Below are 10,124 nucleotides of genomic sequence, written 5' to 3'. Positions count from 1 at the left end.
TTGTCCATGGGACATATTTTTCTATCCCGTCCCATCCGTCCATGGCAATTTATGCCTGTCCCATCCCGTCCCATCCCACGGGATGTTTCCCATGGGATTCCCATGGTATTACAATCCTATGGACAACACTGAAAACCACTTTTCGGCTTTTGTTCTATAATTCCTGCTACTTCACATACAATAGATGATTCAGAGGAAAGATTTAAATCCTTGATGAATGAAATAACAGTAAATTTATTTTGCAATATCAAGTATCGACTACCATGGGAAATACAAATGTGTGCTGTCCCATCCCATCCCATCCCATGGGACGTTTCCCATGGGATTCCCATGGGATTCCCATTCCTATGGACAACACTGCTAATGCCTAAAAATAAATTCTACCAGAGGAAATCTACTTACTATTACTAATGTTAATATAAATAATTTTAAAAAAAAATAATAATAATAATGGGATTCATATAACACATAATCCTCTTTGCCGCAGTTCTTATGCAATTTTCTAAAAGACTGCCAAGAACACCAAACACATAATAATATCAACCTTGTACAACAAGATTTCACATTGCGCTTGCAATACTGAACATATAGTTTTTATCGTGAAATGCAGTAGCCAGAACTGCAAACCTCTAGAATATCTGGAAGAAAACGTGGGCCATTAGGACCCCAAATACTTGTTTAAGAAGAGCTCGGTGGTGGGGGACCACAGCAAGCAGGAGAATAGCGGACAAAATTGAGAAATCCTGGGGAGCAGGAAGCAAGATGACACATTATGGGACAATAGCACGTAAGAGATAATGAAGTCAACAACTTTTTTTCAAAGTTCCATCGCTATCTTAATAATGATTTAGTTTATTCGATGAAAGCGGGGCCTGCTTTAAGCAAAACAGCAATAATGTTGGCCCCCATCTCAGCTCGTTTGGACAGTTTCGCTTAGCTTTACTTCCAAACACCATCACCTGGCTTACTTTTCTGAATCGCTTCTTCTCGAAGAACTTAATCTCCATACTATGCCTATACAGGACTACGAAAATAGACTTTGCAGCTCTACCAGCGGCAGTTTGGGGCGATACTGAGTGATGGCTGTCCTCTACTTCAGATGTTTGTTCTTAACTAAACCAAGAGGCTTCGTTATTAACTGCTGCAATTCAGTGTAGGCAAATTATGCCGAGGCAAATTGCGCGGCGGACCTGAAGAGCCGCCTCCTGCTGCAGGTTTTTTCCCCGTGGTTGTGGCTGCTGTTGCCGGCAGTTAATAAAACATAAATGTCACAGGTGATAACCAACACTTTCTTGTGTAGGACAGGGATAGAATGTTGATATAAGTTCGCAGAGAAATTTGCCTGCAACCAAAAATGTTTATACACAAATCTGTACCATCATCACCACTGTCGTCATTATTATCATCATCACTGTCATCAATATTACCTTCATCTCTTATCACAAGAAACGTAGAAAATAAGTTGAAGTGAATTTTCATTTTTATTTATCAGTAATTTCCATCAAGGAATCTCTCTATGTATATATTTATCTACCCATGCTTTTTCTCTCTCTCTCTCTCTGTCTCATATAATCTATTCTCCAGTCTGCAATGTGACCAGAGGATTATGATCAATGTAACGTAAGGAAGTTTGAAACGTTCGATAATTTACATACAGTATATTACTCTTAACTCAGTCTTCCAGCCAATCGTGAAAGAATTTATCCTAGAGGCAGAAGCCTGATTTCTTTTTTTTCTTTTTAGCCCGTCCTCCTGCCTCTTACCGGCTATTCTGGGATGTCTCCAACTCACTGGGGCCCAAATCTTGACGACCGGCTTTTAATGCTTGAATAAAACTCGACAGGAAAATATGCTCTTACGTGAAACTGCGACAGCAAGGTACATGCAGCACTGAGTAATTAGTCACGATTCTCTACCCAGACTCACACCAAAAGCACGGTAACTTCCCTTCTCCACGGGAAATGACGAAACGGGAGAGAGAGGTGGGGAGAGGAATAGAGGATATAGATAAAAAGAGAGGCAGAGAGAAAATAGACAGACCGACAGAAAAAGAGATATAGGGAACAAAGAATGGAGAGAGGAAGAGAGAAAAAGAGAGACAGAGAGATAGAAAGAGGGACATGGGGAACACAGAACAGAGAGAGGTAGGGAGAGAGATGAGAGAAAAAGAGAGCAGAAAGACTTCTATCTGAACATACTGTCATGGTCAGGACTGAATGTATTTTCCACAAACAAACAAAACTAGAATATATAAAGGAGAGAAGGATGAACAGCGCAAATAACACAAACAAAGACAATGAAATTTTCAAACTTTATTTTTTATTGCTTTTTTGTCTTTCTTTTTATCTCCTCTTTCTTTCCTCATACACCACTGTTAGTTTGGCTCTAGTATGGTTTGTTTCATTTTGGACAACCCAACGAAAAGGAGTAAGAGAGGGAAAAAGAGCAACAACAATACAACAAATTATAGTTTTGCAACTGAAACTCATTTAATTTATTTGCAGTTTCAAAACCTTCCCTTCATCTCATGATTCACGTAACATTACAAGAAATTCAAAGTTTCTTATTTGCAGGTGAAGTACAGGTATACAAACAAAATCAGTGGCTGGAAGGCACTGTCATTCACATTGATATATAACAAAGTAATATCACCAGTACAACATGGAAACAAAAATTTAACACTGGCACTGGTCCTACAGTTGATATCTGAAAGCTGGGCCATAGAAACATTGGAACCCTGATCTTTCAGCAAATTACTAACAATCTGAAGTTGAGTGTTGTTTGCCTTTAGCTTCTTTTAAGAGATGTTGGGCAATCTTCTGGCCATCTGTACACAAAATAATAGTTGATGCATTTATTCAACAGCAGTTCCTTTGGTTGAAGAGAAAACAATGAACTACACCATTATCACACTTGACTAAGTACCATTCTTAAGATGTTTTTCTTTGTGTTCAAATAATTTCATCAGACTTTGTCTCAGACTGTGTAACTCACCATGAATTATCAATAAAATTTGTAATGAATAAAATACCATATAGGCAGATAAGAAAATCTTGACAAAAAATAAAATGCTGCACATGGTCCTTAATGTTTTGTGGGGTTTCAGATAAGTTTTATTCACTTCCACTTGCTTTCATGCTCCGATGACATCCTTGGATTTTGCCTGCTTTCCCTTCCCTTCTTAAGTCTCAAATACAGTATCTCAGTCAGTCAGTTATGCCCGTCGCCTCCTGGTGCATAGGCCAATCGACGACCGCTCTCTCAACGCCTCCTGTCCTGGGCTACCGTCACCAGCTGACCCCATCCAAATCCGGTGAGCTTGGTGTCGGCGGCGAGGTCCCGTCTCCAGGTGTTTCTCGGCCTTCCTCGCTTTCTCTTTCCCTGGGGGTTCCACGTCAGCGACTGTCTTGTGACGTTGGGTGTTGGATTCCTTAGGGTGTGTCCTAGAAAACCCCATCTTCTCCGCAGGACTTCCTCTTCTATAGGCTGTTGTTTCGTTCTCTGCCAGTATCTCAGCTGCGGAAAATACAATCAGAAGACACCATTGAGTGAGTGAGAGAGAGTGAGTGAGAGTGTGTGAGTGTGAGAGTGTGAGTGAGAGTGAGTGTGTGAGTGTGAGAGAGTGAGTGAGAGTGAGTGAGTGTGAGAGAGTGAGTGAGAGTGAGTGAGTGTGAGTGAGTTAGTGTGAGAGTGAGTGAGTGAGTGAGTGAGAGTGAGTGAGTGAGTGAGTGAGAGAGAGTGAAAAGTGAGAGTGAGTGAGTGTGAGAGAGAGTGCGTGAGGGTGAGAGTGAGTGAGAGTGAGTGAGAGAGAGTGACTGTGAGTGAGTGAGTGAGAATGAGTGAGAGAGAGTGTGAGAGAGTGAGTGTGAGAGAGTGAGTGTGAGAGAGTGAGTGAGAGTGTGAGAGAGTGAGTGTGAGTGAGTGTGTGAGTGTGAGAGTGTGAGTGAGAGTGAGAGTGTGAGAGTGAGTGAGAGTGTGTGAGTGTGAGAGAATGTGAGAGTGTAAGTGAGAGTGAGTGAGAGTGTGAGTGTGAGAGAGAGTGAGTGAGAGTGTGTGAGTGTGAGAGTGTGAGTGTGAGTAAGTGAGAGTGTGTGAGTGTGAGAGTGTGAGGGAGAGTGAGTGTGTGAGTGTGAGAGAGTGAGTGAGTGAGTGAGAGAGTGAGTGAGAGTGAGTGAGTTAGTGTGAGAGTGAGTGAGTGAGTGAGTGAGTGAGTGAGAGAGTGAGGGTGAGTGAGTGTGAGTGAGAGGGTGAGTGAGAGTGTGAGAGTGAGTGTGAGAGAGAGTGAGTGAGGGTGAGAGTGAGTGAGAGTGAGTGAGTGTGAGAGAGTGAGTGTGAGAGAGTGACTGTGAGAGAGTGAATGAGAGTGAGTGAGAGTGAGTGTGAGAGAGTGAGTGTGAGTGAGTGAGAGAGAGTGTGAGAGAGTGAGTGTGAGAGAGTGAGTGTGAGAGAGTGAGTGAGAGTGTGAGAGAGTGAGTGTGAGTGAGAGTGTGTGAGACAGAGAGTGAGTGTGATATATTTAATTCTATCGTTAATTCTATCTTTAGTTCTATATTAATTCTATCTTTAATTCTATCTTTAGTTCTATATTAATTCTATCTTTAGTTCTATCTAATTCTATCTTTAGTTCTATATTAATTCTATCTTTAGTTCTATATTAATTCTATCTTTAGTTCTATCTTTAACTCTATCTTTAATTCTATCTTTAGTTCTATATTAATTCTATCTTTAATTCTATCATTAGTTCTATATTTAATTCTATCTTTAATTCTATCTTTAATTCTATCTTTAATGCTATCTTTAATTCTATCTTTAGATCTATATTAATTCTATCTTTAATTCTATCTTTTGTTCTATATTAATTCTATCTTTAATTCTATCTTTAATTCTATCTTTAGTTCTATATTAATTCTATCTTTAATTCTACCTTTAATTCTATATTAATTCTATCTTTAGTTCTATATTAATTCTATATTCTATATCTATCTTTAGTTCTATATTAATTCTATCTTTTAACTCTATCTTTAATTCTATCTTTAGTTCTATATTAAATTCTATCTTTAATTCTATCTTTAGTTCTATATTAATTCTATTTTAATTCTATCTTGTTCTATATTATCTTTAGTTCTATTCTTATTATTAATTCATTCTATCTTTAGTTCTATCTTTAATTCTATTTTAGTTCTATATTAATTCTATCTTTAATTCTATCTTTAGTTCTTTATATTAATTCTATTTTAATTCTATCTTTAATTCTATCTTTAGTTCTATATTAATTTATATTTAATTCTATCTTTAATTCTATCTTTAGTTCCATATTAATTCTATATTTAATTCTATCTTTAATTCTATCTTTAGTTCTATATTAATTCTATCTTTAATTCTATCTTTAGTTATATATTAATTCTATATTTAATTCTATCTTTAATTCTATCTTTAAATGCTATCTTTAATAATTTAGTTCTATATTAAATCTATCTTAGTTGTATCTTTATTCTATCTTTAGTTCTATAATTCTATCTTTAACTCTATCTTTAATTCTATCTTTAGTTCTATATTAAATCTATGTTTAGTTCTATATTAATTCTCTCTTTAATTCTATCTTTAATTCTATATTAATTCTATCTTCAACTCTCTTTAATTCTATCTTTAGTTCTGTATTAATTCTACCGTTAATTCTATCTTTAATTCTATCTTTAGTTTTATATTAATTCTATCTTTAATTCTATCTTTAATTCTATATTAATTCTATCTTTAGTTCTATCTTTAATTCTATATTAATTCTATCTTTAGTTCTATCTTTAGTTCTATAATTCTATATTAATTCTATCTTTAGTTCTATCTTTAATTCTATCTTTAGTTCTATCTTTAATTCTATATTAATTCTATCTTTAGTTCTATCTTTAATTCTATATTAATTCTATCTTTAGTTCTATCTTTAGTTCTATATTAATTCTATATTAATTCTATCTTTAATTCTATCTTTAGTTTATATTAATTCTATATTAATTCTATCTTAGTTCTATCTTTAAATCTATCTTTACATCTAGTTAGGGTGCAACACTTTAGTCTGGCCTCTCCCCGCAGACCTGTTCGGCATGCCAGGAGCCCCAGGCTAGCTCCCGCCGACATAGCTCTGTGGATCAGCAAGGCACGCAAGCCACCACACCACGACAAGGTAAGTTGCACCAACTGGTGGTGGCCCTAACTTTACATCTATTTTATTTCTATTTAATTCTACTTTTATTGCTACGTTTAATTCTATCTTTAGTTCTATATTAATTCTATCTTTAATTCTATCTTTAATTCTACCTTTAGTTCTATATTAAATCTATCTTTAGTTCTATATTAATTCTATCTTTAATTCTATCTTAGTTCTATCTTTAGTTGTATTATAAATCTATCTTTAGTTCTATATTAATTCTATCTTTAATTCTATCTTTAATTCTATCTTTAGTTCTATATTAATTCTATATTAATTCTATCTTTAGTTCTATCTTTATCAGTGAGAGAGTGAGAGTGTGAGAGAGTGAGTGTGAGTGAGTGAGTGTGAGTGAGAGTGTGAGTGTGAGAGAGTGAGAGTGAGAGTGAGTGAGAGGTGTGAGAGAGTGAGTGTGAGTGAGTGAGAGTGAGTGAGTGTGAGAGAGTGTGAGAGAGAGAGGTGAGTGAGTGTGAGTGTGAGTGAGTAAGTGAGTGAGAGTGAGTGAGAGTGAGTGAGTGTGAGTGAGTGAGTGAGTGAGTGAGTGAGAGTGAGAGTGAGAGTGAGTGAGAGTGAGTGAGTGAGTGAGTGAGTGAGTGAGAGTGAGTGAGAGTGTGAGTGAGTGAGTGAGTGAGAGTGAGTGTGAGAGTGAGTGAGTGAGTGGAGTGAGTGAGAGTGTGTGAGTGTGAGAGTGAGTGAGAGTGAGTGAGAGTGAGTGAGTGAGTGTGAGAGAGTGAGTGAGTGAGTGAGTGAGTGAGAGTGAGTGTGAGAGTGTGTGAGTGAGTGAGTGAGTGAGAGTGTGTGAGTGTGAGAGAGTGAGTGAGAGTGAGTGAGTGTGAGTGAGTGAGAGTGAGTGAGTGTGTTGAGTGAGTGTGGAGTGAGAGAGTGGAGTGAGAGAGTGAGAGAGTGAGTGAGTGTGAGTGAGAGAGTGTGAGAGTGAGTGTGAGTGAGAGAGTGAGAGTGAGAGAGTTGTGAGAGGGTGTGTGAGAGTGAGTGAGAGTGAGAGAGTGGAGTGAGAGTGAGTGAGAGTGAGTGAGAGTGAGTGAGTGTGAGTGAGTGAGTGAGGTGAGTGTGAGAGTGAGTGAGTGAGAGTGAGTGTGAGAGTGTGAGTAGTGTGAGTGAGAGTGTGTGAGTGGTGAGAGAGTGAGTGAGAGTGAGTGTGAGAGTGTGAGTGAGTGTGCGAGTGAGTGAGAGTGTGTGAGAGAGTGAGTGTGAGTGAGTGAGAGTGAGTGAGCATGAGAGTGAGTGAAGTGAGTGTGAGTGTGAGAGTGAGTGAGTGTGAGTGACAGTGTGTGAGTGTGAGAGAGTGAGTGAGACTGAGAGTGAGAGAGAGTGAGTGAGAGTGAGTGAGAGAGAGTGAGAGAGAGTGAGTGAGAGTGAGTGTGAGAGTGAGTGAGTGTGTGTGAGAGTGAGTGAGAGAGAGTTAGTGTTAGAGAGTGAGAGTGAGTGAGTGTGAGAGAGAGTGAGTGAGAGTGTGTGTGAGAGTAAGTGTGAGAGAGTGAGTGAGTGAGAGTGAGTGTGAGAGAGTGAGTGAGAGTGCATGAGTGAGAGTGAGTGAGAGAGTGAGAGAGAGAAAAAAACAGTGCACGGAATAGAAAAGGAATACATCCCCTGGTTAGCCGCCGTTGGTTTTTCGGCGTAGTCGCTGTCCTTTCAAAGCCAGCTGTTGTTGAGGTCGATGGTGTGATCGTCGTGTCACCGAGCAACATCAGCTGACCGTTGATGGCAGTGGTGGTCATGCAGTCTGTTTAATTCCAGTCTCATTAGTCGAGAAATAGTTGTGGAGTAACGACAGGGAAACTGTAACAACACAGTGTGTCAAACAATAAGATATTCTTTACAGAAAAAACACAATAAGGGGAATACCATCGTAATACTCTGTATGCAATAACATGTTTAGTGTAAGTTGCAATTGTTTCTTTTATCTTTGCTGCTCAACGAAAAGATTATTAAGGGAGGAGAAATACATTTAGTTTTGTAAACAAGATGCTGATGTACCCTGTAAGTAATCCCTGGTAGCCCTGTTGCTTTTCGGCGTGGTCACTGGCCACCATAATCCGTGTCAGGTGATCGTTGATGTCTTGGTGGACAAAGTCGCTGTCCTCTCCTAGCCACCTGTTGTTGGTGTCAGTTGACAGTCGTAGTCACGTGCAGCATTAGGTGGCGACGGTGGTAGCTGCTTCCCCCATTCCAGTAGAGCCCCCCACTCTTGTCTTATCCAGTGCCCTTAGTCAAGAACACTTTGGTCGGTGTAAAGAACAGGAAACTGTTAAAAAGTAAGCGGAGTGTGTCAAACAATTAGAAATCTCTTTAGTCCGAAATGACTGTTGTTAAAAATAAATCGGATGCCATCATAATACTCTGTATGCGAAACGTGTTTCACTTTATCGACAAACTGAAGTGGGTTCATTATCGTGGTCATCTCGATTTACAAGGGTAGACGGACATAAGTTTTTTTTGTTTTGAAAACTACGATTGCCTAGTGTACTGTTAATACAACTGTTTGGTAGCCGCTGTTTTGCTCTGGCGTGGTCACTGAGCGCAGTTACGAGTCTGTGAGGTTGGTCGGTGTAGTCGTTGTCCTCTCTGGCTAGTTGTTGTTGAGGTCGATGGTGTGGTAGCGTAGTCATGAGCTCACGACGATGGTAGTGCTTCCTCCAGGCTGTTTTCAAGCCAGTCCCAGACCAGAATGGATTGGAGGTAGGGGGGAGAGACTGGGAAATGAGAGTGAAGGGAAAGAACACGAAGATAGGAAAAAGAATGCTAGGTTAGGGTAAGAGGGTGCAGGAATGGTGGGAGAATGAGAGGGGTTACAAGAATGAAGACATGGAGGAGGGGAGATAGTAGGTAGGACAGGAGATTATAGGGGAAGGAGTGATGCAAGGATACCAATGAGAGAGAAGAAAAGAATAGGTAATAAGAATAGAAGGGACAGAAAAAAGAGATGAAAAGCGCCGCGTAACAAGGACCAACGCTTATCTAGAGCCTCGAGCTCTGTGTGTGCGACCAGACAACTGGCTGTGAATGAAGGGTAGGTGGCTCTGGCACAACATGTGCAACCCCGATATCTTTCTCGTGTCCTATATGGGCCGGAATGCTGTCTCGAGCTGCAAGCGCCTAACAAAGGACAAACAAAGCTTTCTACAGCCTCGAGCTCTGTGTCTGTGACCAGACAACTGCTGATTGAGGGTGAAGCGTTTGGAGAGTGCTCTGGACTAACAGCAGTGCCTTGACCTTGTCATGTATCTTTGTCCTATAAGGAGGCGTGCTGTTCGAGCTGAAAGGCTAAAACAAGGAAGCTTTAATTAAGCCTCGAGCTCTGTGGTTGCAAGACAACTGTGATGATGAAGGTAGAGTGTTGGCACTACATGTGACCTCATGTTTTCGTGTCTATAGGCGAACTGCGTTCAAAAGCTGACAGCGCTAAAAGGAAACGCTTATCTACAGCCTCGAGCTCTGTGTCTGCGACCGAAACTGCTGATGATGAAGCGTTAGAGTGCCTGGCACTAGACTATGCACCTCATGTCTCTCTGTCTATAGGGCGCGACTGGTTGTTCGAGCTGAACGGCCTACAAGGACGTACGTATCTACAGCCTTCGAGTTCTGGTGTTGCGCAGACAACTGCTGATGATAAGCGGTGAGAGTGTCTGGCTTAAATTGTGACCAGTGTTCTGTGTCATAGCCGTGACTGTGCTGTCTCGAGCTTCACAGCGCCTAACAAAGGACAACGTTATTACAGCCTCGAGCTCTGTGTTCGACAGACACTGCTGATGATGAAGCGTAGAGTGCTCTGGCACCTATGTAACGTCGTTGTCGTGAAGACGGTGGAGCATTGGTATCTCTTGTGAGAGTGGAGTAGAGTTGAAGAGTAGAGTTTTTAGTTGGGTGCGTGTGAGTGTGAGTGAGGTGAGTGAGAGGTGGGAGTGTG

Source organism: Pomacea canaliculata, linkage group LG5 (assembly GCF_003073045.1).
Source record: "Pomacea canaliculata isolate SZHN2017 linkage group LG5, ASM307304v1, whole genome shotgun sequence".
Taxonomy (NCBI): Eukaryota; Metazoa; Mollusca; class Gastropoda; order Architaenioglossa; family Ampullariidae; genus Pomacea; species Pomacea canaliculata.
Note: the sequence above shows the minus strand (reverse complement) of the source record.